This window comes from Lathyrus oleraceus, unplaced genomic scaffold (assembly GCF_024323335.1).
Source record: "Lathyrus oleraceus cultivar Zhongwan6 unplaced genomic scaffold, CAAS_Psat_ZW6_1.0 chrUn0005, whole genome shotgun sequence".
Classification (NCBI taxonomy): Eukaryota; Viridiplantae; Streptophyta; class Magnoliopsida; order Fabales; family Fabaceae; genus Lathyrus; species Lathyrus oleraceus.
Genome location: NW_026112396.1, coordinates 136987 through 156377, shown reverse-complemented (window position 1 = coordinate 156377; position 19391 = coordinate 136987). Strand labels below are relative to the sequence as shown.

The 19391-nt window shown below is 40.1% G+C and overlaps 66 non-coding genes and 5 pseudogenes across 66 annotated transcripts; all 71 read right to left on the bottom strand.

Annotated features, from left to right (window-relative positions):
- Positions 1-154: 154 nt before the first annotated feature.
- On the bottom strand, positions 155-273 carry LOC127110616 (5S ribosomal RNA). The gene has a single exon (XR_007797402.1). It is a non-coding gene; the product is annotated as a 5S ribosomal RNA (ribosomal RNA).
- A 161-nt stretch (positions 274-434) lies between these two features.
- Positions 435-553, bottom strand: LOC127110615 (5S ribosomal RNA). Its single transcript, XR_007797401.1, has one exon. It is a non-coding gene; the product is annotated as a 5S ribosomal RNA (ribosomal RNA).
- Positions 554-714: 161 nt separating this feature from the next.
- LOC127110614 (5S ribosomal RNA) lies at positions 715-833 on the bottom strand. The gene has a single exon (XR_007797400.1). It is a non-coding gene; the product is annotated as a 5S ribosomal RNA (ribosomal RNA).
- A 161-nt stretch (positions 834-994) lies between these two features.
- On the bottom strand, positions 995-1113 carry LOC127110613 (5S ribosomal RNA). The gene has a single exon (XR_007797399.1). It is a non-coding gene; the product is annotated as a 5S ribosomal RNA (ribosomal RNA).
- Positions 1114-1274: 161 nt separating this feature from the next.
- LOC127110612 (5S ribosomal RNA) lies at positions 1275-1393 on the bottom strand. Its single transcript, XR_007797398.1, has one exon. It is a non-coding gene; the product is annotated as a 5S ribosomal RNA (ribosomal RNA).
- Positions 1394-1554: 161 nt separating this feature from the next.
- Positions 1555-1673, bottom strand: LOC127110611 (5S ribosomal RNA). Its single transcript, XR_007797397.1, has one exon. It is a non-coding gene; the product is annotated as a 5S ribosomal RNA (ribosomal RNA).
- A 161-nt stretch (positions 1674-1834) lies between these two features.
- On the bottom strand, positions 1835-1953 carry LOC127110609 (5S ribosomal RNA). Its single transcript, XR_007797396.1, has one exon. It is a non-coding gene; the product is annotated as a 5S ribosomal RNA (ribosomal RNA).
- A 161-nt stretch (positions 1954-2114) lies between these two features.
- Positions 2115-2233, bottom strand: LOC127110608 (5S ribosomal RNA). The gene has a single exon (XR_007797395.1). It is a non-coding gene; the product is annotated as a 5S ribosomal RNA (ribosomal RNA).
- A 161-nt stretch (positions 2234-2394) lies between these two features.
- Positions 2395-2513, bottom strand: LOC127110607 (5S ribosomal RNA). Its single transcript, XR_007797394.1, has one exon. It is a non-coding gene; the product is annotated as a 5S ribosomal RNA (ribosomal RNA).
- Positions 2514-2674: 161 nt separating this feature from the next.
- On the bottom strand, positions 2675-2793 carry LOC127110606 (5S ribosomal RNA). Its single transcript, XR_007797393.1, has one exon. It is a non-coding gene; the product is annotated as a 5S ribosomal RNA (ribosomal RNA).
- A 161-nt stretch (positions 2794-2954) lies between these two features.
- On the bottom strand, positions 2955-3073 carry LOC127110604 (5S ribosomal RNA). The gene has a single exon (XR_007797391.1). It is a non-coding gene; the product is annotated as a 5S ribosomal RNA (ribosomal RNA).
- A 161-nt stretch (positions 3074-3234) lies between these two features.
- On the bottom strand, positions 3235-3353 carry LOC127110603 (5S ribosomal RNA). Its single transcript, XR_007797390.1, has one exon. It is a non-coding gene; the product is annotated as a 5S ribosomal RNA (ribosomal RNA).
- Positions 3354-3514: 161 nt separating this feature from the next.
- LOC127110602 (5S ribosomal RNA) lies at positions 3515-3633 on the bottom strand. Its single transcript, XR_007797389.1, has one exon. It is a non-coding gene; the product is annotated as a 5S ribosomal RNA (ribosomal RNA).
- Positions 3634-3794: 161 nt separating this feature from the next.
- LOC127110601 (5S ribosomal RNA) lies at positions 3795-3913 on the bottom strand. The gene has a single exon (XR_007797388.1). It is a non-coding gene; the product is annotated as a 5S ribosomal RNA (ribosomal RNA).
- A 161-nt stretch (positions 3914-4074) lies between these two features.
- LOC127110600 (5S ribosomal RNA) lies at positions 4075-4193 on the bottom strand. The gene has a single exon (XR_007797387.1). It is a non-coding gene; the product is annotated as a 5S ribosomal RNA (ribosomal RNA).
- A 161-nt stretch (positions 4194-4354) lies between these two features.
- LOC127110599 (5S ribosomal RNA) lies at positions 4355-4473 on the bottom strand. Its single transcript, XR_007797386.1, has one exon. It is a non-coding gene; the product is annotated as a 5S ribosomal RNA (ribosomal RNA).
- Positions 4474-4634: 161 nt separating this feature from the next.
- On the bottom strand, positions 4635-4753 carry LOC127110598 (5S ribosomal RNA). The gene has a single exon (XR_007797385.1). It is a non-coding gene; the product is annotated as a 5S ribosomal RNA (ribosomal RNA).
- Positions 4754-4914: 161 nt separating this feature from the next.
- Positions 4915-5033, bottom strand: LOC127110597 (5S ribosomal RNA). Its single transcript, XR_007797384.1, has one exon. It is a non-coding gene; the product is annotated as a 5S ribosomal RNA (ribosomal RNA).
- A 161-nt stretch (positions 5034-5194) lies between these two features.
- On the bottom strand, positions 5195-5313 carry LOC127110596 (5S ribosomal RNA). Its single transcript, XR_007797383.1, has one exon. It is a non-coding gene; the product is annotated as a 5S ribosomal RNA (ribosomal RNA).
- Positions 5314-5474: 161 nt separating this feature from the next.
- On the bottom strand, positions 5475-5593 carry LOC127110595 (5S ribosomal RNA). The gene has a single exon (XR_007797382.1). It is a non-coding gene; the product is annotated as a 5S ribosomal RNA (ribosomal RNA).
- Positions 5594-5754: 161 nt separating this feature from the next.
- On the bottom strand, positions 5755-5873 carry LOC127110592 (5S ribosomal RNA). The gene has a single exon (XR_007797380.1). It is a non-coding gene; the product is annotated as a 5S ribosomal RNA (ribosomal RNA).
- Positions 5874-6034: 161 nt separating this feature from the next.
- Positions 6035-6153, bottom strand: LOC127110591 (5S ribosomal RNA). Its single transcript, XR_007797379.1, has one exon. It is a non-coding gene; the product is annotated as a 5S ribosomal RNA (ribosomal RNA).
- A 161-nt stretch (positions 6154-6314) lies between these two features.
- On the bottom strand, positions 6315-6433 carry LOC127110590 (5S ribosomal RNA). The gene has a single exon (XR_007797378.1). It is a non-coding gene; the product is annotated as a 5S ribosomal RNA (ribosomal RNA).
- Positions 6434-6594: 161 nt separating this feature from the next.
- On the bottom strand, positions 6595-6713 carry LOC127110589 (5S ribosomal RNA). The gene has a single exon (XR_007797377.1). It is a non-coding gene; the product is annotated as a 5S ribosomal RNA (ribosomal RNA).
- A 161-nt stretch (positions 6714-6874) lies between these two features.
- On the bottom strand, positions 6875-6993 carry LOC127110587 (5S ribosomal RNA). Its single transcript, XR_007797376.1, has one exon. It is a non-coding gene; the product is annotated as a 5S ribosomal RNA (ribosomal RNA).
- A 161-nt stretch (positions 6994-7154) lies between these two features.
- Positions 7155-7273, bottom strand: LOC127112008 (5S ribosomal RNA). The gene has a single exon (XR_007798601.1). It is a non-coding gene; the product is annotated as a 5S ribosomal RNA (ribosomal RNA).
- A 161-nt stretch (positions 7274-7434) lies between these two features.
- Positions 7435-7553, bottom strand: LOC127112007 (5S ribosomal RNA). The gene has a single exon (XR_007798600.1). It is a non-coding gene; the product is annotated as a 5S ribosomal RNA (ribosomal RNA).
- A 161-nt stretch (positions 7554-7714) lies between these two features.
- On the bottom strand, positions 7715-7833 carry LOC127112006 (5S ribosomal RNA). The gene has a single exon (XR_007798599.1). It is a non-coding gene; the product is annotated as a 5S ribosomal RNA (ribosomal RNA).
- A 161-nt stretch (positions 7834-7994) lies between these two features.
- LOC127112005 (5S ribosomal RNA) lies at positions 7995-8113 on the bottom strand. The gene has a single exon (XR_007798598.1). It is a non-coding gene; the product is annotated as a 5S ribosomal RNA (ribosomal RNA).
- Positions 8114-8162: 49 nt separating this feature from the next.
- LOC127111506 (uncharacterized) lies at positions 8163-8285 on the bottom strand (annotated as a pseudogene).
- A 161-nt stretch (positions 8286-8446) lies between these two features.
- On the bottom strand, positions 8447-8565 carry LOC127112004 (5S ribosomal RNA). Its single transcript, XR_007798597.1, has one exon. It is a non-coding gene; the product is annotated as a 5S ribosomal RNA (ribosomal RNA).
- Positions 8566-8726: 161 nt separating this feature from the next.
- LOC127112002 (5S ribosomal RNA) lies at positions 8727-8845 on the bottom strand. Its single transcript, XR_007798595.1, has one exon. It is a non-coding gene; the product is annotated as a 5S ribosomal RNA (ribosomal RNA).
- A 161-nt stretch (positions 8846-9006) lies between these two features.
- On the bottom strand, positions 9007-9125 carry LOC127112001 (5S ribosomal RNA). Its single transcript, XR_007798594.1, has one exon. It is a non-coding gene; the product is annotated as a 5S ribosomal RNA (ribosomal RNA).
- Positions 9126-9286: 161 nt separating this feature from the next.
- On the bottom strand, positions 9287-9405 carry LOC127112000 (5S ribosomal RNA). Its single transcript, XR_007798593.1, has one exon. It is a non-coding gene; the product is annotated as a 5S ribosomal RNA (ribosomal RNA).
- Positions 9406-9566: 161 nt separating this feature from the next.
- On the bottom strand, positions 9567-9685 carry LOC127111999 (5S ribosomal RNA). The gene has a single exon (XR_007798592.1). It is a non-coding gene; the product is annotated as a 5S ribosomal RNA (ribosomal RNA).
- Positions 9686-9846: 161 nt separating this feature from the next.
- Positions 9847-9965, bottom strand: LOC127111998 (5S ribosomal RNA). The gene has a single exon (XR_007798591.1). It is a non-coding gene; the product is annotated as a 5S ribosomal RNA (ribosomal RNA).
- A 161-nt stretch (positions 9966-10126) lies between these two features.
- On the bottom strand, positions 10127-10245 carry LOC127111997 (5S ribosomal RNA). Its single transcript, XR_007798590.1, has one exon. It is a non-coding gene; the product is annotated as a 5S ribosomal RNA (ribosomal RNA).
- Positions 10246-10406: 161 nt separating this feature from the next.
- On the bottom strand, positions 10407-10525 carry LOC127111996 (5S ribosomal RNA). The gene has a single exon (XR_007798589.1). It is a non-coding gene; the product is annotated as a 5S ribosomal RNA (ribosomal RNA).
- Positions 10526-10686: 161 nt separating this feature from the next.
- Positions 10687-10805, bottom strand: LOC127111995 (5S ribosomal RNA). The gene has a single exon (XR_007798588.1). It is a non-coding gene; the product is annotated as a 5S ribosomal RNA (ribosomal RNA).
- Positions 10806-10966: 161 nt separating this feature from the next.
- LOC127111994 (5S ribosomal RNA) lies at positions 10967-11085 on the bottom strand. The gene has a single exon (XR_007798587.1). It is a non-coding gene; the product is annotated as a 5S ribosomal RNA (ribosomal RNA).
- Positions 11086-11246: 161 nt separating this feature from the next.
- On the bottom strand, positions 11247-11365 carry LOC127111993 (5S ribosomal RNA). Its single transcript, XR_007798586.1, has one exon. It is a non-coding gene; the product is annotated as a 5S ribosomal RNA (ribosomal RNA).
- A 161-nt stretch (positions 11366-11526) lies between these two features.
- On the bottom strand, positions 11527-11645 carry LOC127111991 (5S ribosomal RNA). Its single transcript, XR_007798584.1, has one exon. It is a non-coding gene; the product is annotated as a 5S ribosomal RNA (ribosomal RNA).
- Positions 11646-11806: 161 nt separating this feature from the next.
- Positions 11807-11925, bottom strand: LOC127111990 (5S ribosomal RNA). Its single transcript, XR_007798583.1, has one exon. It is a non-coding gene; the product is annotated as a 5S ribosomal RNA (ribosomal RNA).
- A 49-nt stretch (positions 11926-11974) lies between these two features.
- Positions 11975-12097, bottom strand: LOC127111505 (uncharacterized; annotated as a pseudogene).
- Positions 12098-12258: 161 nt separating this feature from the next.
- Positions 12259-12377, bottom strand: LOC127111989 (5S ribosomal RNA). The gene has a single exon (XR_007798582.1). It is a non-coding gene; the product is annotated as a 5S ribosomal RNA (ribosomal RNA).
- Positions 12378-12538: 161 nt separating this feature from the next.
- On the bottom strand, positions 12539-12657 carry LOC127111988 (5S ribosomal RNA). Its single transcript, XR_007798581.1, has one exon. It is a non-coding gene; the product is annotated as a 5S ribosomal RNA (ribosomal RNA).
- A 161-nt stretch (positions 12658-12818) lies between these two features.
- On the bottom strand, positions 12819-12937 carry LOC127111987 (5S ribosomal RNA). Its single transcript, XR_007798580.1, has one exon. It is a non-coding gene; the product is annotated as a 5S ribosomal RNA (ribosomal RNA).
- A 161-nt stretch (positions 12938-13098) lies between these two features.
- On the bottom strand, positions 13099-13217 carry LOC127111986 (5S ribosomal RNA). Its single transcript, XR_007798579.1, has one exon. It is a non-coding gene; the product is annotated as a 5S ribosomal RNA (ribosomal RNA).
- Positions 13218-13266: 49 nt separating this feature from the next.
- LOC127111503 (uncharacterized) lies at positions 13267-13389 on the bottom strand (annotated as a pseudogene).
- Positions 13390-13549: 160 nt separating this feature from the next.
- On the bottom strand, positions 13550-13668 carry LOC127111985 (5S ribosomal RNA). The gene has a single exon (XR_007798578.1). It is a non-coding gene; the product is annotated as a 5S ribosomal RNA (ribosomal RNA).
- Positions 13669-13829: 161 nt separating this feature from the next.
- LOC127111984 (5S ribosomal RNA) lies at positions 13830-13948 on the bottom strand. Its single transcript, XR_007798577.1, has one exon. It is a non-coding gene; the product is annotated as a 5S ribosomal RNA (ribosomal RNA).
- A 161-nt stretch (positions 13949-14109) lies between these two features.
- LOC127111983 (5S ribosomal RNA) lies at positions 14110-14228 on the bottom strand. Its single transcript, XR_007798576.1, has one exon. It is a non-coding gene; the product is annotated as a 5S ribosomal RNA (ribosomal RNA).
- A 161-nt stretch (positions 14229-14389) lies between these two features.
- Positions 14390-14508, bottom strand: LOC127111982 (5S ribosomal RNA). Its single transcript, XR_007798575.1, has one exon. It is a non-coding gene; the product is annotated as a 5S ribosomal RNA (ribosomal RNA).
- Positions 14509-14669: 161 nt separating this feature from the next.
- On the bottom strand, positions 14670-14788 carry LOC127111980 (5S ribosomal RNA). The gene has a single exon (XR_007798573.1). It is a non-coding gene; the product is annotated as a 5S ribosomal RNA (ribosomal RNA).
- A 161-nt stretch (positions 14789-14949) lies between these two features.
- LOC127111979 (5S ribosomal RNA) lies at positions 14950-15068 on the bottom strand. Its single transcript, XR_007798572.1, has one exon. It is a non-coding gene; the product is annotated as a 5S ribosomal RNA (ribosomal RNA).
- Positions 15069-15229: 161 nt separating this feature from the next.
- Positions 15230-15348, bottom strand: LOC127111977 (5S ribosomal RNA). Its single transcript, XR_007798571.1, has one exon. It is a non-coding gene; the product is annotated as a 5S ribosomal RNA (ribosomal RNA).
- A 161-nt stretch (positions 15349-15509) lies between these two features.
- LOC127111976 (5S ribosomal RNA) lies at positions 15510-15628 on the bottom strand. The gene has a single exon (XR_007798570.1). It is a non-coding gene; the product is annotated as a 5S ribosomal RNA (ribosomal RNA).
- A 161-nt stretch (positions 15629-15789) lies between these two features.
- On the bottom strand, positions 15790-15908 carry LOC127111975 (5S ribosomal RNA). Its single transcript, XR_007798569.1, has one exon. It is a non-coding gene; the product is annotated as a 5S ribosomal RNA (ribosomal RNA).
- Positions 15909-16069: 161 nt separating this feature from the next.
- LOC127111974 (5S ribosomal RNA) lies at positions 16070-16188 on the bottom strand. The gene has a single exon (XR_007798568.1). It is a non-coding gene; the product is annotated as a 5S ribosomal RNA (ribosomal RNA).
- A 161-nt stretch (positions 16189-16349) lies between these two features.
- LOC127111973 (5S ribosomal RNA) lies at positions 16350-16468 on the bottom strand. Its single transcript, XR_007798567.1, has one exon. It is a non-coding gene; the product is annotated as a 5S ribosomal RNA (ribosomal RNA).
- Positions 16469-16629: 161 nt separating this feature from the next.
- On the bottom strand, positions 16630-16748 carry LOC127111972 (5S ribosomal RNA). Its single transcript, XR_007798566.1, has one exon. It is a non-coding gene; the product is annotated as a 5S ribosomal RNA (ribosomal RNA).
- Positions 16749-16909: 161 nt separating this feature from the next.
- Positions 16910-17028, bottom strand: LOC127111971 (5S ribosomal RNA). Its single transcript, XR_007798565.1, has one exon. It is a non-coding gene; the product is annotated as a 5S ribosomal RNA (ribosomal RNA).
- Positions 17029-17189: 161 nt separating this feature from the next.
- LOC127111970 (5S ribosomal RNA) lies at positions 17190-17308 on the bottom strand. Its single transcript, XR_007798564.1, has one exon. It is a non-coding gene; the product is annotated as a 5S ribosomal RNA (ribosomal RNA).
- A 49-nt stretch (positions 17309-17357) lies between these two features.
- Positions 17358-17480, bottom strand: LOC127111502 (uncharacterized; annotated as a pseudogene).
- Positions 17481-17641: 161 nt separating this feature from the next.
- LOC127111968 (5S ribosomal RNA) lies at positions 17642-17760 on the bottom strand. Its single transcript, XR_007798562.1, has one exon. It is a non-coding gene; the product is annotated as a 5S ribosomal RNA (ribosomal RNA).
- A 161-nt stretch (positions 17761-17921) lies between these two features.
- On the bottom strand, positions 17922-18040 carry LOC127111967 (5S ribosomal RNA). Its single transcript, XR_007798561.1, has one exon. It is a non-coding gene; the product is annotated as a 5S ribosomal RNA (ribosomal RNA).
- Positions 18041-18089: 49 nt separating this feature from the next.
- On the bottom strand, positions 18090-18212 carry LOC127111501 (uncharacterized; annotated as a pseudogene).
- Positions 18213-18373: 161 nt separating this feature from the next.
- On the bottom strand, positions 18374-18492 carry LOC127111966 (5S ribosomal RNA). The gene has a single exon (XR_007798560.1). It is a non-coding gene; the product is annotated as a 5S ribosomal RNA (ribosomal RNA).
- A 161-nt stretch (positions 18493-18653) lies between these two features.
- LOC127111965 (5S ribosomal RNA) lies at positions 18654-18772 on the bottom strand. Its single transcript, XR_007798559.1, has one exon. It is a non-coding gene; the product is annotated as a 5S ribosomal RNA (ribosomal RNA).
- A 161-nt stretch (positions 18773-18933) lies between these two features.
- LOC127111964 (5S ribosomal RNA) lies at positions 18934-19052 on the bottom strand. Its single transcript, XR_007798558.1, has one exon. It is a non-coding gene; the product is annotated as a 5S ribosomal RNA (ribosomal RNA).
- A 161-nt stretch (positions 19053-19213) lies between these two features.
- On the bottom strand, positions 19214-19332 carry LOC127111963 (5S ribosomal RNA). The gene has a single exon (XR_007798557.1). It is a non-coding gene; the product is annotated as a 5S ribosomal RNA (ribosomal RNA).
- Between the last annotated feature and the right edge of the window lie 59 nt (positions 19333-19391).

Sequence of the window (19391 nt, the reverse complement as noted above, 5' to 3'; positions counted from 1 at the left end):
CATGCGCTTTGATTGTATATATTTTATTTCTTTCACTTATTAACGGCAAAACAAACATAATTAACGCTGAAATGCTTGTCTTCTCCTACTTTTTCCGACTCTTTTACGCCGATTAACAGAAATAAAAAGAAGTATTTAAAAAATCGCAAAAAAAGAGGTGCAACACAAGGACTTCCCAGGAGGTCACCCATCCTAGTACTACTCTCGCCCAAGCACGCTTAACTGCGGAGTTCTGATGGGATCCGGTGCATTAGTGCTGGTATGATCGCACCTGATATCTCATGCGCTTTGATTGTATATATTTTATTTCTTTCACTTATTAACGGCAAAACAAACATAATTAACGCTGAAATGCTTGTCTTCTCCTACTTTTTCCGACTCTTTTACGCCGATTAACAGAAATAAAAAGAAGTATTTAAAAAATCGCAAAAAAAGAGGTGCAACACAAGGACTTCCCAGGAGGTCACCCATCCTAGTACTACTCTCGCCCAAGCACGCTTAACTGCGGAGTTCTGATGGGATCCGGTGCATTAGTGCTGGTATGATCGCACCTGATATCTCATGCGCTTTGATTGTATATATTTTATTTCTTTCACTTATTAACGGCAAAACAAACATAATTAACGCTGAAATGCTTGTCTTCTCCTACTTTTTCCGACTCTTTTACGCCGATTAACAGAAATAAAAAGAAGTATTTAAAAAATCGCAAAAAAAGAGGTGCAACACAAGGACTTCCCAGGAGGTCACCCATCCTAGTACTACTCTCGCCCAAGCACGCTTAACTGCGGAGTTCTGATGGGATCCGGTGCATTAGTGCTGGTATGATCGCACCTGATATCTCATGCGCTTTGATTGTATATATTTTATTTCTTTCACTTATTAACGGCAAAACAAACATAATTAACGCTGAAATGCTTGTCTTCTCCTACTTTTTCCGACTCTTTTACGCCGATTAACAGAAATAAAAAGAAGTATTTAAAAAATCGCAAAAAAAGAGGTGCAACACAAGGACTTCCCAGGAGGTCACCCATCCTAGTACTACTCTCGCCCAAGCACGCTTAACTGCGGAGTTCTGATGGGATCCGGTGCATTAGTGCTGGTATGATCGCACCTGATATCTCATGCGCTTTGATTGTATATATTTTATTTCTTTCACTTATTAACGGCAAAACAAACATAATTAACGCTGAAATGCTTGTCTTCTCCTACTTTTTCCGACTCTTTTACGCCGATTAACAGAAATAAAAAGAAGTATTTAAAAAATCGCAAAAAAAGAGGTGCAACACAAGGACTTCCCAGGAGGTCACCCATCCTAGTACTACTCTCGCCCAAGCACGCTTAACTGCGGAGTTCTGATGGGATCCGGTGCATTAGTGCTGGTATGATCGCACCTGATATCTCATGCGCTTTGATTGTATATATTTTATTTCTTTCACTTATTAACGGCAAAACAAACATAATTAACGCTGAAATGCTTGTCTTCTCCTACTTTTTCCGACTCTTTTACGCCGATTAACAGAAATAAAAAGAAGTATTTAAAAAATCGCAAAAAAAGAGGTGCAACACAAGGACTTCCCAGGAGGTCACCCATCCTAGTACTACTCTCGCCCAAGCACGCTTAACTGCGGAGTTCTGATGGGATCCGGTGCATTAGTGCTGGTATGATCGCACCTGATATCTCATGCGCTTTGATTGTATATATTTTATTTCTTTCACTTATTAACGGCAAAACAAACATAATTAACGCTGAAATGCTTGTCTTCTCCTACTTTTTCCGACTCTTTTACGCCGATTAACAGAAATAAAAAGAAGTATTTAAAAAATCGCAAAAAAAGAGGTGCAACACAAGGACTTCCCAGGAGGTCACCCATCCTAGTACTACTCTCGCCCAAGCACGCTTAACTGCGGAGTTCTGATGGGATCCGGTGCATTAGTGCTGGTATGATCGCACCTGATATCTCATGCGCTTTGATTGTATATATTTTATTTCTTTCACTTATTAACGGCAAAACAAACATAATTAACGCTGAAATGCTTGTCTTCTCCTACTTTTTCCGACTCTTTTACGCCGATTAACAGAAATAAAAAGAAGTATTTAAAAAATCGCAAAAAAAGAGGTGCAACACAAGGACTTCCCAGGAGGTCACCCATCCTAGTACTACTCTCGCCCAAGCACGCTTAACTGCGGAGTTCTGATGGGATCCGGTGCATTAGTGCTGGTATGATCGCACCTGATATCTCATGCGCTTTGATTGTATATATTTTATTTCTTTCACTTATTAACGGCAAAACAAACATAATTAACGCTGAAATGCTTGTCTTCTCCTACTTTTTCCGACTCTTTTACGCCGATTAACAGAAATAAAAAGAAGTATTTAAAAAATCGCAAAAAAAGAGGTGCAACACAAGGACTTCCCAGGAGGTCACCCATCCTAGTACTACTCTCGCCCAAGCACGCTTAACTGCGGAGTTCTGATGGGATCCGGTGCATTAGTGCTGGTATGATCGCACCTGATATCTCATGCGCTTTGATTGTATATATTTTATTTCTTTCACTTATTAACGGCAAAACAAACATAATTAACGCTGAAATGCTTGTCTTCTCCTACTTTTTCCGACTCTTTTACGCCGATTAACAGAAATAAAAAGAAGTATTTAAAAAATCGCAAAAAAAGAGGTGCAACACAAGGACTTCCCAGGAGGTCACCCATCCTAGTACTACTCTCGCCCAAGCACGCTTAACTGCGGAGTTCTGATGGGATCCGGTGCATTAGTGCTGGTATGATCGCACCTGATATCTCATGCGCTTTGATTGTATATATTTTATTTCTTTCACTTATTAACGGCAAAACAAACATAATTAACGCTGAAATGCTTGTCTTCTCCTACTTTTTCCGACTCTTTTACGCCGATTAACAGAAATAAAAAGAAGTATTTAAAAAATCGCAAAAAAAGAGGTGCAACACAAGGACTTCCCAGGAGGTCACCCATCCTAGTACTACTCTCGCCCAAGCACGCTTAACTGCGGAGTTCTGATGGGATCCGGTGCATTAGTGCTGGTATGATCGCACCTGATATCTCATGCGCTTTGATTGTATATATTTTATTTCTTTCACTTATTAACGGCAAAACAAACATAATTAACGCTGAAATGCTTGTCTTCTCCTACTTTTTCCGACTCTTTTACGCCGATTAACAGAAATAAAAAGAAGTATTTAAAAAATCGCAAAAAAAGAGGTGCAACACAAGGACTTCCCAGGAGGTCACCCATCCTAGTACTACTCTCGCCCAAGCACGCTTAACTGCGGAGTTCTGATGGGATCCGGTGCATTAGTGCTGGTATGATCGCACCTGATATCTCATGCGCTTTGATTGTATATATTTTATTTCTTTCACTTATTAACGGCAAAACAAACATAATTAACGCTGAAATGCTTGTCTTCTCCTACTTTTTCCGACTCTTTTACGCCGATTAACAGAAATAAAAAGAAGTATTTAAAAAATCGCAAAAAAAGAGGTGCAACACAAGGACTTCCCAGGAGGTCACCCATCCTAGTACTACTCTCGCCCAAGCACGCTTAACTGCGGAGTTCTGATGGGATCCGGTGCATTAGTGCTGGTATGATCGCACCTGATATCTCATGCGCTTTGATTGTATATATTTTATTTCTTTCACTTATTAACGGCAAAACAAACATAATTAACGCTGAAATGCTTGTCTTCTCCTACTTTTTCCGACTCTTTTACGCCGATTAACAGAAATAAAAAGAAGTATTTAAAAAATCGCAAAAAAAGAGGTGCAACACAAGGACTTCCCAGGAGGTCACCCATCCTAGTACTACTCTCGCCCAAGCACGCTTAACTGCGGAGTTCTGATGGGATCCGGTGCATTAGTGCTGGTATGATCGCACCTGATATCTCATGCGCTTTGATTGTATATATTTTATTTCTTTCACTTATTAACGGCAAAACAAACATAATTAACGCTGAAATGCTTGTCTTCTCCTACTTTTTCCGACTCTTTTACGCCGATTAACAGAAATAAAAAGAAGTATTTAAAAAATCGCAAAAAAAGAGGTGCAACACAAGGACTTCCCAGGAGGTCACCCATCCTAGTACTACTCTCGCCCAAGCACGCTTAACTGCGGAGTTCTGATGGGATCCGGTGCATTAGTGCTGGTATGATCGCACCTGATATCTCATGCGCTTTGATTGTATATATTTTATTTCTTTCACTTATTAACGGCAAAACAAACATAATTAACGCTGAAATGCTTGTCTTCTCCTACTTTTTCCGACTCTTTTACGCCGATTAACAGAAATAAAAAGAAGTATTTAAAAAATCGCAAAAAAAGAGGTGCAACACAAGGACTTCCCAGGAGGTCACCCATCCTAGTACTACTCTCGCCCAAGCACGCTTAACTGCGGAGTTCTGATGGGATCCGGTGCATTAGTGCTGGTATGATCGCACCTGATATCTCATGCGCTTTGATTGTATATATTTTATTTCTTTCACTTATTAACGGCAAAACAAACATAATTAACGCTGAAATGCTTGTCTTCTCCTACTTTTTCCGACTCTTTTACGCCGATTAACAGAAATAAAAAGAAGTATTTAAAAAATCGCAAAAAAAGAGGTGCAACACAAGGACTTCCCAGGAGGTCACCCATCCTAGTACTACTCTCGCCCAAGCACGCTTAACTGCGGAGTTCTGATGGGATCCGGTGCATTAGTGCTGGTATGATCGCACCTGATATCTCATGCGCTTTGATTGTATATATTTTATTTCTTTCACTTATTAACGGCAAAACAAACATAATTAACGCTGAAATGCTTGTCTTCTCCTACTTTTTCCGACTCTTTTACGCCGATTAACAGAAATAAAAAGAAGTATTTAAAAAATCGCAAAAAAAGAGGTGCAACACAAGGACTTCCCAGGAGGTCACCCATCCTAGTACTACTCTCGCCCAAGCACGCTTAACTGCGGAGTTCTGATGGGATCCGGTGCATTAGTGCTGGTATGATCGCACCTGATATCTCATGCGCTTTGATTGTATATATTTTATTTCTTTCACTTATTAACGGCAAAACAAACATAATTAACGCTGAAATGCTTGTCTTCTCCTACTTTTTCCGACTCTTTTACGCCGATTAACAGAAATAAAAAGAAGTATTTAAAAAATCGCAAAAAAAGAGGTGCAACACAAGGACTTCCCAGGAGGTCACCCATCCTAGTACTACTCTCGCCCAAGCACGCTTAACTGCGGAGTTCTGATGGGATCCGGTGCATTAGTGCTGGTATGATCGCACCTGATATCTCATGCGCTTTGATTGTATATATTTTATTTCTTTCACTTATTAACGGCAAAACAAACATAATTAACGCTGAAATGCTTGTCTTCTCCTACTTTTTCCGACTCTTTTACGCCGATTAACAGAAATAAAAAGAAGTATTTAAAAAATCGCAAAAAAAGAGGTGCAACACAAGGACTTCCCAGGAGGTCACCCATCCTAGTACTACTCTCGCCCAAGCACGCTTAACTGCGGAGTTCTGATGGGATCCGGTGCATTAGTGCTGGTATGATCGCACCTGATATCTCATGCGCTTTGATTGTATATATTTTATTTCTTTCACTTATTAACGGCAAAACAAACATAATTAACGCTGAAATGCTTGTCTTCTCCTACTTTTTCCGACTCTTTTACGCCGATTAACAGAAATAAAAAGAAGTATTTAAAAAATCGCAAAAAAAGAGGTGCAACACAAGGACTTCCCAGGAGGTCACCCATCCTAGTACTACTCTCGCCCAAGCACGCTTAACTGCGGAGTTCTGATGGGATCCGGTGCATTAGTGCTGGTATGATCGCACCTGATATCTCATGCGCTTTGATTGTATATATTTTATTTCTTTCACTTATTAACGGCAAAACAAACATAATTAACGCTGAAATGCTTGTCTTCTCCTACTTTTTCCGACTCTTTTACGCCGATTAACAGAAATAAAAAGAAGTATTTAAAAAATCGCAAAAAAAGAGGTGCAACACAAGGACTTCCCAGGAGGTCACCCATCCTAGTACTACTCTCGCCCAAGCACGCTTAACTGCGGAGTTCTGATGGGATCCGGTGCATTAGTGCTGGTATGATCGCACCTGATATCTCATGCGCTTTGATTGTATATATTTTATTTCTTTCACTTATTAACGGCAAAACAAACATAATTAACGCTGAAATGCTTGTCTTCTCCTACTTTTTCCGACTCTTTTACGCCGATTAACAGAAATAAAAAGAAGTATTTAAAAAATCGCAAAAAAAGAGGTGCAACACAAGGACTTCCCAGGAGGTCACCCATCCTAGTACTACTCTCGCCCAAGCACGCTTAACTGCGGAGTTCTGATGGGATCCGGTGCATTAGTGCTGGTATGATCGCACCTGATATCTCATGCGCTTTGATTGTATATATTTTATTTCTTTCACTTATTAACGGCAAAACAAACATAATTAACGCTGAAATGCTTGTCTTCTCCTACTTTTTCCGACTCTTTTACGCCGATTAACAGAAATAAAAAGAAGTATTTAAAAAATCGCAAAAAAAGAGGTGCAACACAAGGACTTCCCAGGAGGTCACCCATCCTAGTACTACTCTCGCCCAAGCACGCTTAACTGCGGAGTTCTGATGGGATCCGGTGCATTAGTGCTGGTATGATCGCACCTGATATCTCATGCGCTTTGATTGTATATATTTTATTTCTTTCACTTATTAACGGCAAAACAAACATAATTAACGCTGAAATGCTTGTCTTCTCCTACTTTTTCCGACTCTTTTACGCCGATTAACAGAAATAAAAAGAAGTATTTAAAAAATCGCAAAAAAAGAGGTGCAACACAAGGACTTCCCAGGAGGTCACCCATCCTAGTACTACTCTCGCCCAAGCACGCTTAACTGCGGAGTTCTGATGGGATCCGGTGCATTAGTGCTGGTATGATCGCACCTGATATCTCATGCGCTTTGATTGTATATATTTTATTTCTTTCACTTATTAACGGCAAAACAAACATAATTAACGCTGAAATGCTTGTCTTCTCCTACTTTTTCCGACTCTTTTACGCCGATTAACAGAAATAAAAAGAAGTATTTAAAAAATCGCAAAAAAAGAGGTGCAACACAAGGACTTCCCAGGAGGTCACCCATCCTAGTACTACTCTCGCCCAAGCACGCTTAACTGCGGAGTTCTGATGGGATCCGGTGCATTAGTGCTGGTATGATCGCACCTGATATCTCATGCGCTTTGATTGTATATATTTTATTTCTTTCACTTATTAACGGCAAAACAAACATAATTAACGCTGAAATGCTTGTCTTCTCCTACTTTTTCCGACTCTTTTACGCCGATTAACAGAAATAAAAAGAAGTATTTAAAAAATCGCAAAAAAAGAGGTGCAACACAAGGACTTCCCAGGAGGTCACCCATCCTAGTACTACTCTCGCCCAAGCACGCTTAACTGCGGAGTTCTGATGGGATCCGGTGCATTAGTGCTGGTATGATCGCACCTGATATCTCATGCGCTTTGATTGTATATATTTTATTTCTTTCACTTATTAACGGCAAAACAAACATAATTAACGCTGAAATGCTTGTCTTCTCCTACTTTTTCCGACTCTTTTACGCCGATTAACAGAAATAAAAAGAAGTATTTAAAAAATCGCAAAAAAAGAGGTGCAACACAAGGACTTCCCAGGAGGTCACCCATCCTAGTACTACTCTCGCCCAAGCACGCTTAACTGCGGAGTTCTGATGGGATCCGGTGCATTAGTGCTGGTATGATCGCACCTGATATCTCATGCGCTTTGATTGTATATATTTTATTTCTTTCACTTATTAACGGCAAAACAAACATAATTAACGCTGAAATGCTTGTCTTCTCCTACTTTTTCCGACTCTTTTACGCCGATTAACAGAAATAAAAAGAAGTATTTAAAAAATCGCAAAAAAAGAGGTGCAACACAAGGACTTCCCAGGAGGTCACCCATCCTAGTACTACTCTCGCCCAAGCACGCTTAACTGCGGAGTTCTGATGGGATCCGGTGCATTAGTGCTGGTATGATCGCACCTGATATCTCATGCGCTTTGATTGTATATATTTTATTTCTTTCACTTATTAACGGCAAAACAAACATAATTAACGCCCAGGAGGTCACCCATCCTAGTACTACTCTCGCCCAAGCACGCTTAACTGCGGAGTTCTGATGGGATCCGGTGCATTAGTGCTGGTATGATCGCACCTGATATCTCATGCGCTTTGATTGTATATATTTTATTTCTTTCACTTATTAACGGCAAAACAAACATAATTAACGCTGAAATGCTTGTCTTCTCCTACTTTTTCCGACTCTTTTACGCCGATTAACAGAAATAAAAAGAAGTATTTAAAAAATCGCAAAAAAAGAGGTGCAACACAAGGACTTCCCAGGAGGTCACCCATCCTAGTACTACTCTCGCCCAAGCACGCTTAACTGCGGAGTTCTGATGGGATCCGGTGCATTAGTGCTGGTATGATCGCACCTGATATCTCATGCGCTTTGATTGTATATATTTTATTTCTTTCACTTATTAACGGCAAAACAAACATAATTAACGCTGAAATGCTTGTCTTCTCCTACTTTTTCCGACTCTTTTACGCCGATTAACAGAAATAAAAAGAAGTATTTAAAAAATCGCAAAAAAAGAGGTGCAACACAAGGACTTCCCAGGAGGTCACCCATCCTAGTACTACTCTCGCCCAAGCACGCTTAACTGCGGAGTTCTGATGGGATCCGGTGCATTAGTGCTGGTATGATCGCACCTGATATCTCATGCGCTTTGATTGTATATATTTTATTTCTTTCACTTATTAACGGCAAAACAAACATAATTAACGCTGAAATGCTTGTCTTCTCCTACTTTTTCCGACTCTTTTACGCCGATTAACAGAAATAAAAAGAAGTATTTAAAAAATCGCAAAAAAAGAGGTGCAACACAAGGACTTCCCAGGAGGTCACCCATCCTAGTACTACTCTCGCCCAAGCACGCTTAACTGCGGAGTTCTGATGGGATCCGGTGCATTAGTGCTGGTATGATCGCACCTGATATCTCATGCGCTTTGATTGTATATATTTTATTTCTTTCACTTATTAACGGCAAAACAAACATAATTAACGCTGAAATGCTTGTCTTCTCCTACTTTTTCCGACTCTTTTACGCCGATTAACAGAAATAAAAAGAAGTATTTAAAAAATCGCAAAAAAAGAGGTGCAACACAAGGACTTCCCAGGAGGTCACCCATCCTAGTACTACTCTCGCCCAAGCACGCTTAACTGCGGAGTTCTGATGGGATCCGGTGCATTAGTGCTGGTATGATCGCACCTGATATCTCATGCGCTTTGATTGTATATATTTTATTTCTTTCACTTATTAACGGCAAAACAAACATAATTAACGCTGAAATGCTTGTCTTCTCCTACTTTTTCCGACTCTTTTACGCCGATTAACAGAAATAAAAAGAAGTATTTAAAAAATCGCAAAAAAAGAGGTGCAACACAAGGACTTCCCAGGAGGTCACCCATCCTAGTACTACTCTCGCCCAAGCACGCTTAACTGCGGAGTTCTGATGGGATCCGGTGCATTAGTGCTGGTATGATCGCACCTGATATCTCATGCGCTTTGATTGTATATATTTTATTTCTTTCACTTATTAACGGCAAAACAAACATAATTAACGCTGAAATGCTTGTCTTCTCCTACTTTTTCCGACTCTTTTACGCCGATTAACAGAAATAAAAAGAAGTATTTAAAAAATCGCAAAAAAAGAGGTGCAACACAAGGACTTCCCAGGAGGTCACCCATCCTAGTACTACTCTCGCCCAAGCACGCTTAACTGCGGAGTTCTGATGGGATCCGGTGCATTAGTGCTGGTATGATCGCACCTGATATCTCATGCGCTTTGATTGTATATATTTTATTTCTTTCACTTATTAACGGCAAAACAAACATAATTAACGCTGAAATGCTTGTCTTCTCCTACTTTTTCCGACTCTTTTACGCCGATTAACAGAAATAAAAAGAAGTATTTAAAAAATCGCAAAAAAAGAGGTGCAACACAAGGACTTCCCAGGAGGTCACCCATCCTAGTACTACTCTCGCCCAAGCACGCTTAACTGCGGAGTTCTGATGGGATCCGGTGCATTAGTGCTGGTATGATCGCACCTGATATCTCATGCGCTTTGATTGTATATATTTTATTTCTTTCACTTATTAACGGCAAAACAAACATAATTAACGCTGAAATGCTTGTCTTCTCCTACTTTTTCCGACTCTTTTACGCCGATTAACAGAAATAAAAAGAAGTATTTAAAAAATCGCAAAAAAAGAGGTGCAACACAAGGACTTCCCAGGAGGTCACCCATCCTAGTACTACTCTCGCCCAAGCACGCTTAACTGCGGAGTTCTGATGGGATCCGGTGCATTAGTGCTGGTATGATCGCACCTGATATCTCATGCGCTTTGATTGTATATATTTTATTTCTTTCACTTATTAACGGCAAAACAAACATAATTAACGCTGAAATGCTTGTCTTCTCCTACTTTTTCCGACTCTTTTACGCCGATTAACAGAAATAAAAAGAAGTATTTAAAAAATCGCAAAAAAAGAGGTGCAACACAAGGACTTCCCAGGAGGTCACCCATCCTAGTACTACTCTCGCCCAAGCACGCTTAACTGCGGAGTTCTGATGGGATCCGGTGCATTAGTGCTGGTATGATCGCACCTGATATCTCATGCGCTTTGATTGTATATATTTTATTTCTTTCACTTATTAACGGCAAAACAAACATAATTAACGCTGAAATGCTTGTCTTCTCCTACTTTTTCCGACTCTTTTACGCCGATTAACAGAAATAAAAAGAAGTATTTAAAAAATCGCAAAAAAAGAGGTGCAACACAAGGACTTCCCAGGAGGTCACCCATCCTAGTACTACTCTCGCCCAAGCACGCTTAACTGCGGAGTTCTGATGGGATCCGGTGCATTAGTGCTGGTATGATCGCACCTGATATCTCATGCGCTTTGATTGTATATATTTTATTTCTTTCACTTATTAACGGCAAAACAAACATAATTAACGCTGAAATGCTTGTCTTCTCCTACTTTTTCCGACTCTTTTACGCCGATTAACAGAAATAAAAAGAAGTATTTAAAAAATCGCAAAAAAAGAGGTGCAACACAAGGACTTCCCAGGAGGTCACCCATCCTAGTACTACTCTCGCCCAAGCACGCTTAACTGCGGAGTTCTGATGGGATCCGGTGCATTAGTGCTGGTATGATCGCACCTGATATCTCATGCGCTTTGATTGTATATATTTTATTTCTTTCACTTATTAACGGCAAAACAAACATAATTAACGCTGAAATGCTTGTCTTCTCCTACTTTTTCCGACTCTTTTACGCCGATTAACAGAAATAAAAAGAAGTATTTAAAAAATCGCAAAAAAAGAGGTGCAACACAAGGACTTCCCAGGAGGTCACCCATCCTAGTACTACTCTCGCCCAAGCACGCTTAACTGCGGAGTTCTGATGGGATCCGGTGCATTAGTGCTGGTATGATCGCACCTGATATCTCATGCGCTTTGATTGTATATATTTTATTTCTTTCACTTATTAACGGCAAAACAAACATAATTAACGCTGAAATGCTTGTCTTCTCCTACTTTTTCCGACTCTTTTACGCCGATTAACAGAAACAAAAAGAAGTATTTAAAAAATCGCAAAAAAAGAGGTGCAACACAAGGACTTCCCAGGAGGTCACCCATCCTAGTACTACTCTCGCCCAAGCACGCTTAACTGCGGAGTTCTGATGGGATCCGGTGCATTAGTGCTGGTATGATCGCACCTGATATCTCATGCACTTTGATTGTATATATTTTATTTCTTTCACTTATTAACGGCAAAACAAACATAATTAACGCCCAGGAGGTCACCCATCCTAGTACTACTCTCGCCCAAGCACGCTTAACTGCGGAGTTCTGATGGGATCCGGTGCATTAGTGCTGGTATGATCGCACCTGATATCTCATGCGCTTTGATTGTATATATTTTATTTCTTTCACTTATTAACGGCAAAACAAACATAATTAACGCTGAAATGCTTGTCTTCTCCTACTTTTTCCGACTCTTTTACGCCGATTAACAGAAATAAAAAGAAGTATTTAAAAAATCGCAAAAAAAGAGGTGCAACACAAGGACTTCCCAGGAGGTCACCCATCCTAGTACTACTCTCGCCCAAGCACGCTTAACTGCGGAGTTCTGATGGGATCCGGTGCATTAGTGCTGGTATGATCGCACCTGATATCTCATGCGCTTTGATTGTATATATTTTATTTCTTTCACTTATTAACGGCAAAACAAACATAATTAACGCTGAAATGCTTGTCTTCTCCTACTTTTTCCGACTCTTTTACGCCGATTAACAGAAATAAAAAGAAGTATTTAAAAAATCGCAAAAAAAGAGGTGCAACACAAGGACTTCCCAGGAGGTCACCCATCCTAGTACTACTCTCGCCCAAGCACGCTTAACTGCGGAGTTCTGATGGGATCCGGTGCATTAGTGCTGGTATGATCGCACCTGATATCTCATGCGCTTTGATTGTATATATTTTATTTCTTTCACTTATTAACGGCAAAACAAACATAATTAACGCTGAAATGCTTGTCTTCTCCTACTTTTTCCGACTCTTTTACGCCGATTAACAGAAATAAAAAGAAGTATTTAAAAAATCGCAAAAAAAGAGGTGCAACACAAGGACTTCCCAGGAGGTCACCCATCCTAGTACTACTCTCGCCCAAGCACGCTTAACTGCGGAGTTCTGATGGGATCCGGTGCATTAGTGCTGGTATGATCGCACCTGATATCTCATGCGCTTTGATTGTATATATTTTATTTCTTTCACTTATTAACGGCAAAACAAACATAATTAACGCTGAAATGCTTGTCTTCTCCTACTTTTTCCGACTCTTTTACGCCGATTAACAGAAATAAAAAGAAGTATTTAAAAAATCGCAAAAAAAGAGGTGCAACACAAGGACTTCCCAGGAGGTCACCCATCCTAGTACTACTCTCGCCCAAGCACGCTTAACTGCGGAGTTCTGATGGGATCCGGTGCATTAGTGCTGGTATGATCGCACCTGATATCTCATGCGCTTTGATTGTATATATTTTATTTCTTTCACTTATTAACGGCAAAACAAACATAATTAACGCCCAGGAGGTCACCCATCCTAGTACTACTCTCGCCCAAGCACGCTTAACTGCGGAGTTCTGATGGGATCCGGTGCATTAGTGCTGGTATGATCGCACCTGATATCTCATGCGCTTTGATTGTATATATTTTATTTCTTTCACTTATTAACGGCAAAACAAACATAATTAACGCTGAAATGCTTGTCTTCTCCTACTTTTCCGACTCTTTTACGCCGATTAACAGAAATAAAAAGAAGTATTTAAAAAATCGCAAAAAAAGAGGTGCAACACAAGGACTTCCCAGGAGGTCACCCATCCTAGTACTACTCTCGCCCAAGCACGCTTAACTGCGGAGTTCTGATGGGATCCGGTGCATTAGTGCTGGTATGATCGCACCTGATATCTCATGCGCTTTGATTGTATATATTTTATTTCTTTCACTTATTAACGGCAAAACAAACATAATTAACGCTGAAATGCTTGTCTTCTCCTACTTTTTCCGACTCTTTTACGCCGATTAACAGAAATAAAAAGAAGTATTTAAAAAATCGCAAAAAAAGAGGTGCAACACAAGGACTTCCCAGGAGGTCACCCATCCTAGTACTACTCTCGCCCAAGCACGCTTAACTGCGGAGTTCTGATGGGATCCGGTGCATTAGTGCTGGTATGATCGCACCTGATATCTCATGCGCTTTGATTGTATATATTTTATTTCTTTCACTTATTAACGGCAAAACAAACATAATTAACGCTGAAATGCTTGTCTTCTCCTACTTTTTCCGACTCTTTTACGCCGATTAACAGAAATAAAAAGAAGTATTTAAAAAATCGCAAAAAAAGAGGTGCAACACAAGGACTTCCCAGGAGGTCACCCATCCTAGTACTACTCTCGCCCAAGCACGCTTAACTGCGGAGTTCTGATGGGATCCGGTGCATTAGTGCTGGTATGATCGCACCTGATATCTCATGCGCTTTGATTGTATATATTTTATTTCTTTCACTTATTAACGGCAAAACAAACATAATTAACGCTGAAATGCTTGTCTTCTCCTACTTTTTCCGACTCTTTTACGCCGATTAACAGAAATAAAAAGAAGTATTTAAAAAATCGCAAAAAAAGAGGTGCAACACAAGGACTTCCCAGGAGGTCACCCATCCTAGTACTACTCTCGCCCAAGCACGCTTAACTGCGGAGTTCTGATGGGATCCGGTGCATTAGTGCTGGTATGATCGCACCTGATATCTCATGCGCTTTGATTGTATATATTTTATTTCTTTCACTTATTAACGGCAAAACAAACATAATTAACGCTGAAATGCTTGTCTTCTCCTACTTTTTCCGACTCTTTTACGCCGATTAACAGAAATAAAAAGAAGTATTTAAAAAATCGCAAAAAAAGAGGTGCAACACAAGGACTTCCCAGGAGGTCACCCATCCTAGTACTACTCTCGCCCAAGCACGCTTAACTGCGGAGTTCTGATGGGATCCGGTGCATTAGTGCTGGTATGATCGCACCTGATATCTCATGCGCTTTGATTGTATATATTTTATTTCTTTCACTTATTAACGGCAAAACAAACATAATTAACGCTGAAATGCTTGTCTTCTCCTACTTTTTCCGACTCTTTTACGCCGATTAACAGAAATAAAAAGAAGTATTTAAAAAATCGCAAAAAAAGAGGTGCAACACAAGGACTTCCCAGGAGGTCACCCATCCTAGTACTACTCTCGCCCAAGCACGCTTAACTGCGGAGTTCTGATGGGATCCGGTGCATTAGTGCTGGTATGATCGCACCTGATATCTCATGCGCTTTGATTGTATATATTTTATTTCTTTCACTTATTAACGGCAAAACAAACATAATTAACGCTGAAATGCTTGTCTTCTCCTACTTTTTCCGACTCTTTTACGCCGATTAACAGAAATAAAAAGAAGTATTTAAAAAATCGCAAAAAAAGAGGTGCAACACAAGGACTTCCCAGGAGGTCACCCATCCTAGTACTACTCTCGCCCAAGCACGCTTAACTGCGGAGTTCTGATGGGATCCGGTGCATTAGTGCTGGTATGATCGCACCTGATATCTCATGCGCTTTGATTGTATATATTTTATTTCTTTCACTTATTAACGGCAAAACAAACATAATTAACGCTGAAATGCTTGTCTTCTCCTACTTTTTCCGACTCTTTTACGCCGATTAACAGAAATAAAAAGAAGTATTTAAAAAATCGCAAAAAAAGAGGTGCAACACAAGGACTTCCCAGGAGGTCACCCATCCTAGTACTACTCTCGCCCAAGCACGCTTAACTGCGGAGTTCTGATGGGATCCGGTGCATTAGTGCTGGTATGATCGCACCTGATATCTCATGCGCTTTGATTGTATATATTTTATTTCTTTCACTTATTAACGGCAAAACAAACATAATTAACGCTGAAATGCTTGTCTTCTCCTACTTTTTCCGACTCTTTTACGCCGATTAACAGAAATAAAAAGAAGTATTTAAAAAATCGCAAAAAAAGAGGTGCAACACAAGGACTTCCCAGGAGGTCACCCATCCTAGTACTACTCTCGCCCAAGCACGCTTAACTGCGGAGTTCTGATGGGATCCGGTGCATTAGTGCTGGTATGATCGCACCTGATATCTCATGCGCTTTGATTGTATATATTTTATTTCTTTCACTTATTAACGGCAAAACAAACATAATTAACGCTGAAATGCTTGTCTTCTCCTACTTTTTCCGACTCTTTTACGCCGATTAACAGAAATAAAAAGAAGTATTTAAAAAATCGCAAAAAAAGAGGTGCAACACAAGGACTTCCCAGGAGGTCACCCATCCTAGTACTACTCTCGCCCAAGCACGCTTAACTGCGGAGTTCTGATGGGATCCGGTGCATTAGTGCTGGTATGATCGCACCTGATATCTCATGCGCTTTGATTGTATATATTTTATTTCTTTCACTTATTAACGGCAAAACAAACATAATTAACGCTGAAATGCTTGTCTTCTCCTACTTTTTCCGACTCTTTTACGCCGATTAACAGAAATAAAAAGAAGTATTTAAAAAATCGCAAAAAAAGAGGTGCAACACAAGGACTTCCCAGGAGGTCACCCATCCTAGTACTACTCTCGCCCAAGCACGCTTAACTGCGGAGTTCTGATGGGATCCGGTGCATTAGTGCTGGTATGATCGCACCTGATATCTCATGCGCTTTGATTGTATATATTTTATTTCTTTCACTTATTAACGGCAAAACAAACATAATTAACGCTGAAATGCTTGTCTTCTCCTACTTTTTCCGACTCTTTTACGCCGATTAACAGAAATAAAAAGAAGTATTTAAAAAATCGCAAAAAAAGAGGTGCAACACAAGGACTTCCCAGGAGGTCACCCATCCTAGTACTACTCTCGCCCAAGCACGCTTAACTGCGGAGTTCTGATGGGATCCGGTGCATTAGTGCTGGTATGATCGCACCTGATATCTCATGCGCTTTGATTGTATATATTTTATTTCTTTCACTTATTAACGGCAAAACAAACATAATTAACGCTGAAATGCTTGTCTTCTCCTACTTTTTCCGACTCTTTTACGCCGATTAACAGAAATAAAAAGAAGTATTTAAAAAATCGCAAAAAAAGAGGTGCAACACAAGGACTTCCCAGGAGGTCACCCATCCTAGTACTACTCTCGCCCAAGCACGCTTAACTGCGGAGTTCTGATGGGATCCGGTGCATTAGTGCTGGTATGATCGCACCTGATATCTCATGCGCTTTGATTGTATATATTTTATTTCTTTCACTTATTAACGGCAAAACAAACATAATTAACGCTGAAATGCTTGTCTTCTCCTACTTTTTCCGACTCTTTTACGCCGATTAACAGAAATAAAAAGAAGTATTTAAAAAATCGCAAAAAAAGAGGTGCAACACAAGGACTTCCCAGGAGGTCACCCATCCTAGTACTACTCTCGCCCAAGCACGCTTAACTGCGGAGTTCTGATGGGATCCGGTGCATTAGTGCTGGTATGATCGCACCTGATATCTCATGCGCTTTGATTGTATATATTTTATTTCTTTCACTTATTAACGGCAAAACAAACATAATTAACGCCCAGGAGGTCACCCATCCTAGTACTACTCTCGCCCAAGCACGCTTAACTGCGGAGTTCTGATGGGATCCGGTGCATTAGTGCTGGTATGATCGCACCTGATATCTCATGCGCTTTGATTGTATATATTTTATTTCTTTCACTTATTAACGGCAAAACAAACATAATTAACGCTGAAATGCTTGTCTTCTCCTACTTTTTCCGACTCTTTTACGCCGATTAACAGAAATAAAAAGAAGTATTTAAAAAATCGCAAAAAAAGAGGTGCAACACAAGGACTTCCCAGGAGGTCACCCATCCTAGTACTACTCTCGCCCAAGCACGCTTAACTGCGGAGTTCTGATGGGATCCGGTGCATTAGTGCTGGTATGATCGCACCTGATATCTCATGCGCTTTGATTGTATATATTTTATTTCTTTCACTTATTAACGGCAAAACAAACATAATTAACGCTGAAATGCTTGTCTTCTCCTACTTTTTCCGACTCTTTTACGCCGATTAACAGAAATAAAAAGAAGTATTTAAAAAATCGCAAAAAAAGAGGTGCAACACAAGGACTTCCCAGGAGGTCACCCATCCTAGTACTACTCTCGCCCAAGCACGCTTAACTGCGGAGTTCTGATGGGATCCGGTGCATTAGTGCTGGTATGATCGCACCTGATATCTCATGCGCTTTGATTGTATATATTTTATTTCTTTCACTTATTAACGGCAAAACAAACATAATTAACGCCCAGGAGGTCACCCATCCTAGTACTACTCTCGCCCAAGCACGCTTAACTGCGGAGTTCTGATGGGATCCGGTGCATTAGTGCTGGTATGATCGCACCTGATATCTCATGCGCTTTGATTGTATATATTTTATTTCTTTCACTTATTAACGGCAAAACAAACATAATTAACGCTGAAATGCTTGTCTTCTCCTACTTTTTCCGACTCTTTTACGCCGATTAACAGAAATAAAAAGAAGTATTTAAAAAATCGCAAAAAAAGAGGTGCAACACAAGGACTTCCCAGGAGGTCACCCATCCTAGTACTACTCTCGCCCAAGCACGCTTAACTGCGGAGTTCTGATGGGATCCGGTGCATTAGTGCTGGTATGATCGCACCTGATATCTCATGCGCTTTGATTGTATATATTTTATTTCTTTCACTTATTAACGGCAAAACAAACATAATTAACGCTGAAATGCTTGTCTTCTCCTACTTTTTCCGACTCTTTTACGCCGATTAACAGAAATAAAAAGAAGTATTTAAAAAATCGCAAAAAAAGAGGTGCAACACAAGGACTTCCCAGGAGGTCACCCATCCTAGTACTACTCTCGCCCAAGCACGCTTAACTGCGGAGTTCTGATGGGATCCGGTGCATTAGTGCTGGTATGATCGCACCTGATATCTCATGCGCTTTGATTGTATATATTTTATTTCTTTCACTTATTAACGGCAAAACAAACATAATTAACGCTGAAATGCTTGTCTTCTCCTACTTTTTCCGACTCTTTTACGCCGATTAACAGAAATAAAAAGAAGTATTTAAAAAATCGCAAAAAAAGAGGTGCAACACAAGGACTTCCCAGGAGGTCACCCATCCTAGTACTACTCTCGCCCAAGCACGCTTAACTGCGGAGTTCTGATGGGATCCGGTGCATTAGTGCTGGTATGATCGCACCTGATATCTCATGCGCTTTGATTGTATATATTTTATTTCTTTCACTTATTAACGGCAAAACAAACATAATTAACGCTGAAATGCTTGTCTTCTCCTACTTTTTCCGACTCTTTTACGCCGATTAACAGAAATAAAAAGAAGTATTTAAAAAATCGCAAAAAAAGAGGTGCAACACAAGGACTTCCCAGGAGGTCACCCATCCTAGTACTACTCTCGCCCAAGCACGCTTAACTGCGGAGTTCTGATGGGATCCGGTGCATTAGTGCTGGTATGATCGCACCTGATATCTCATGCGCTTTGATTGTATATATTTTATTTCTTTCACTTATTAACGGCAAAAC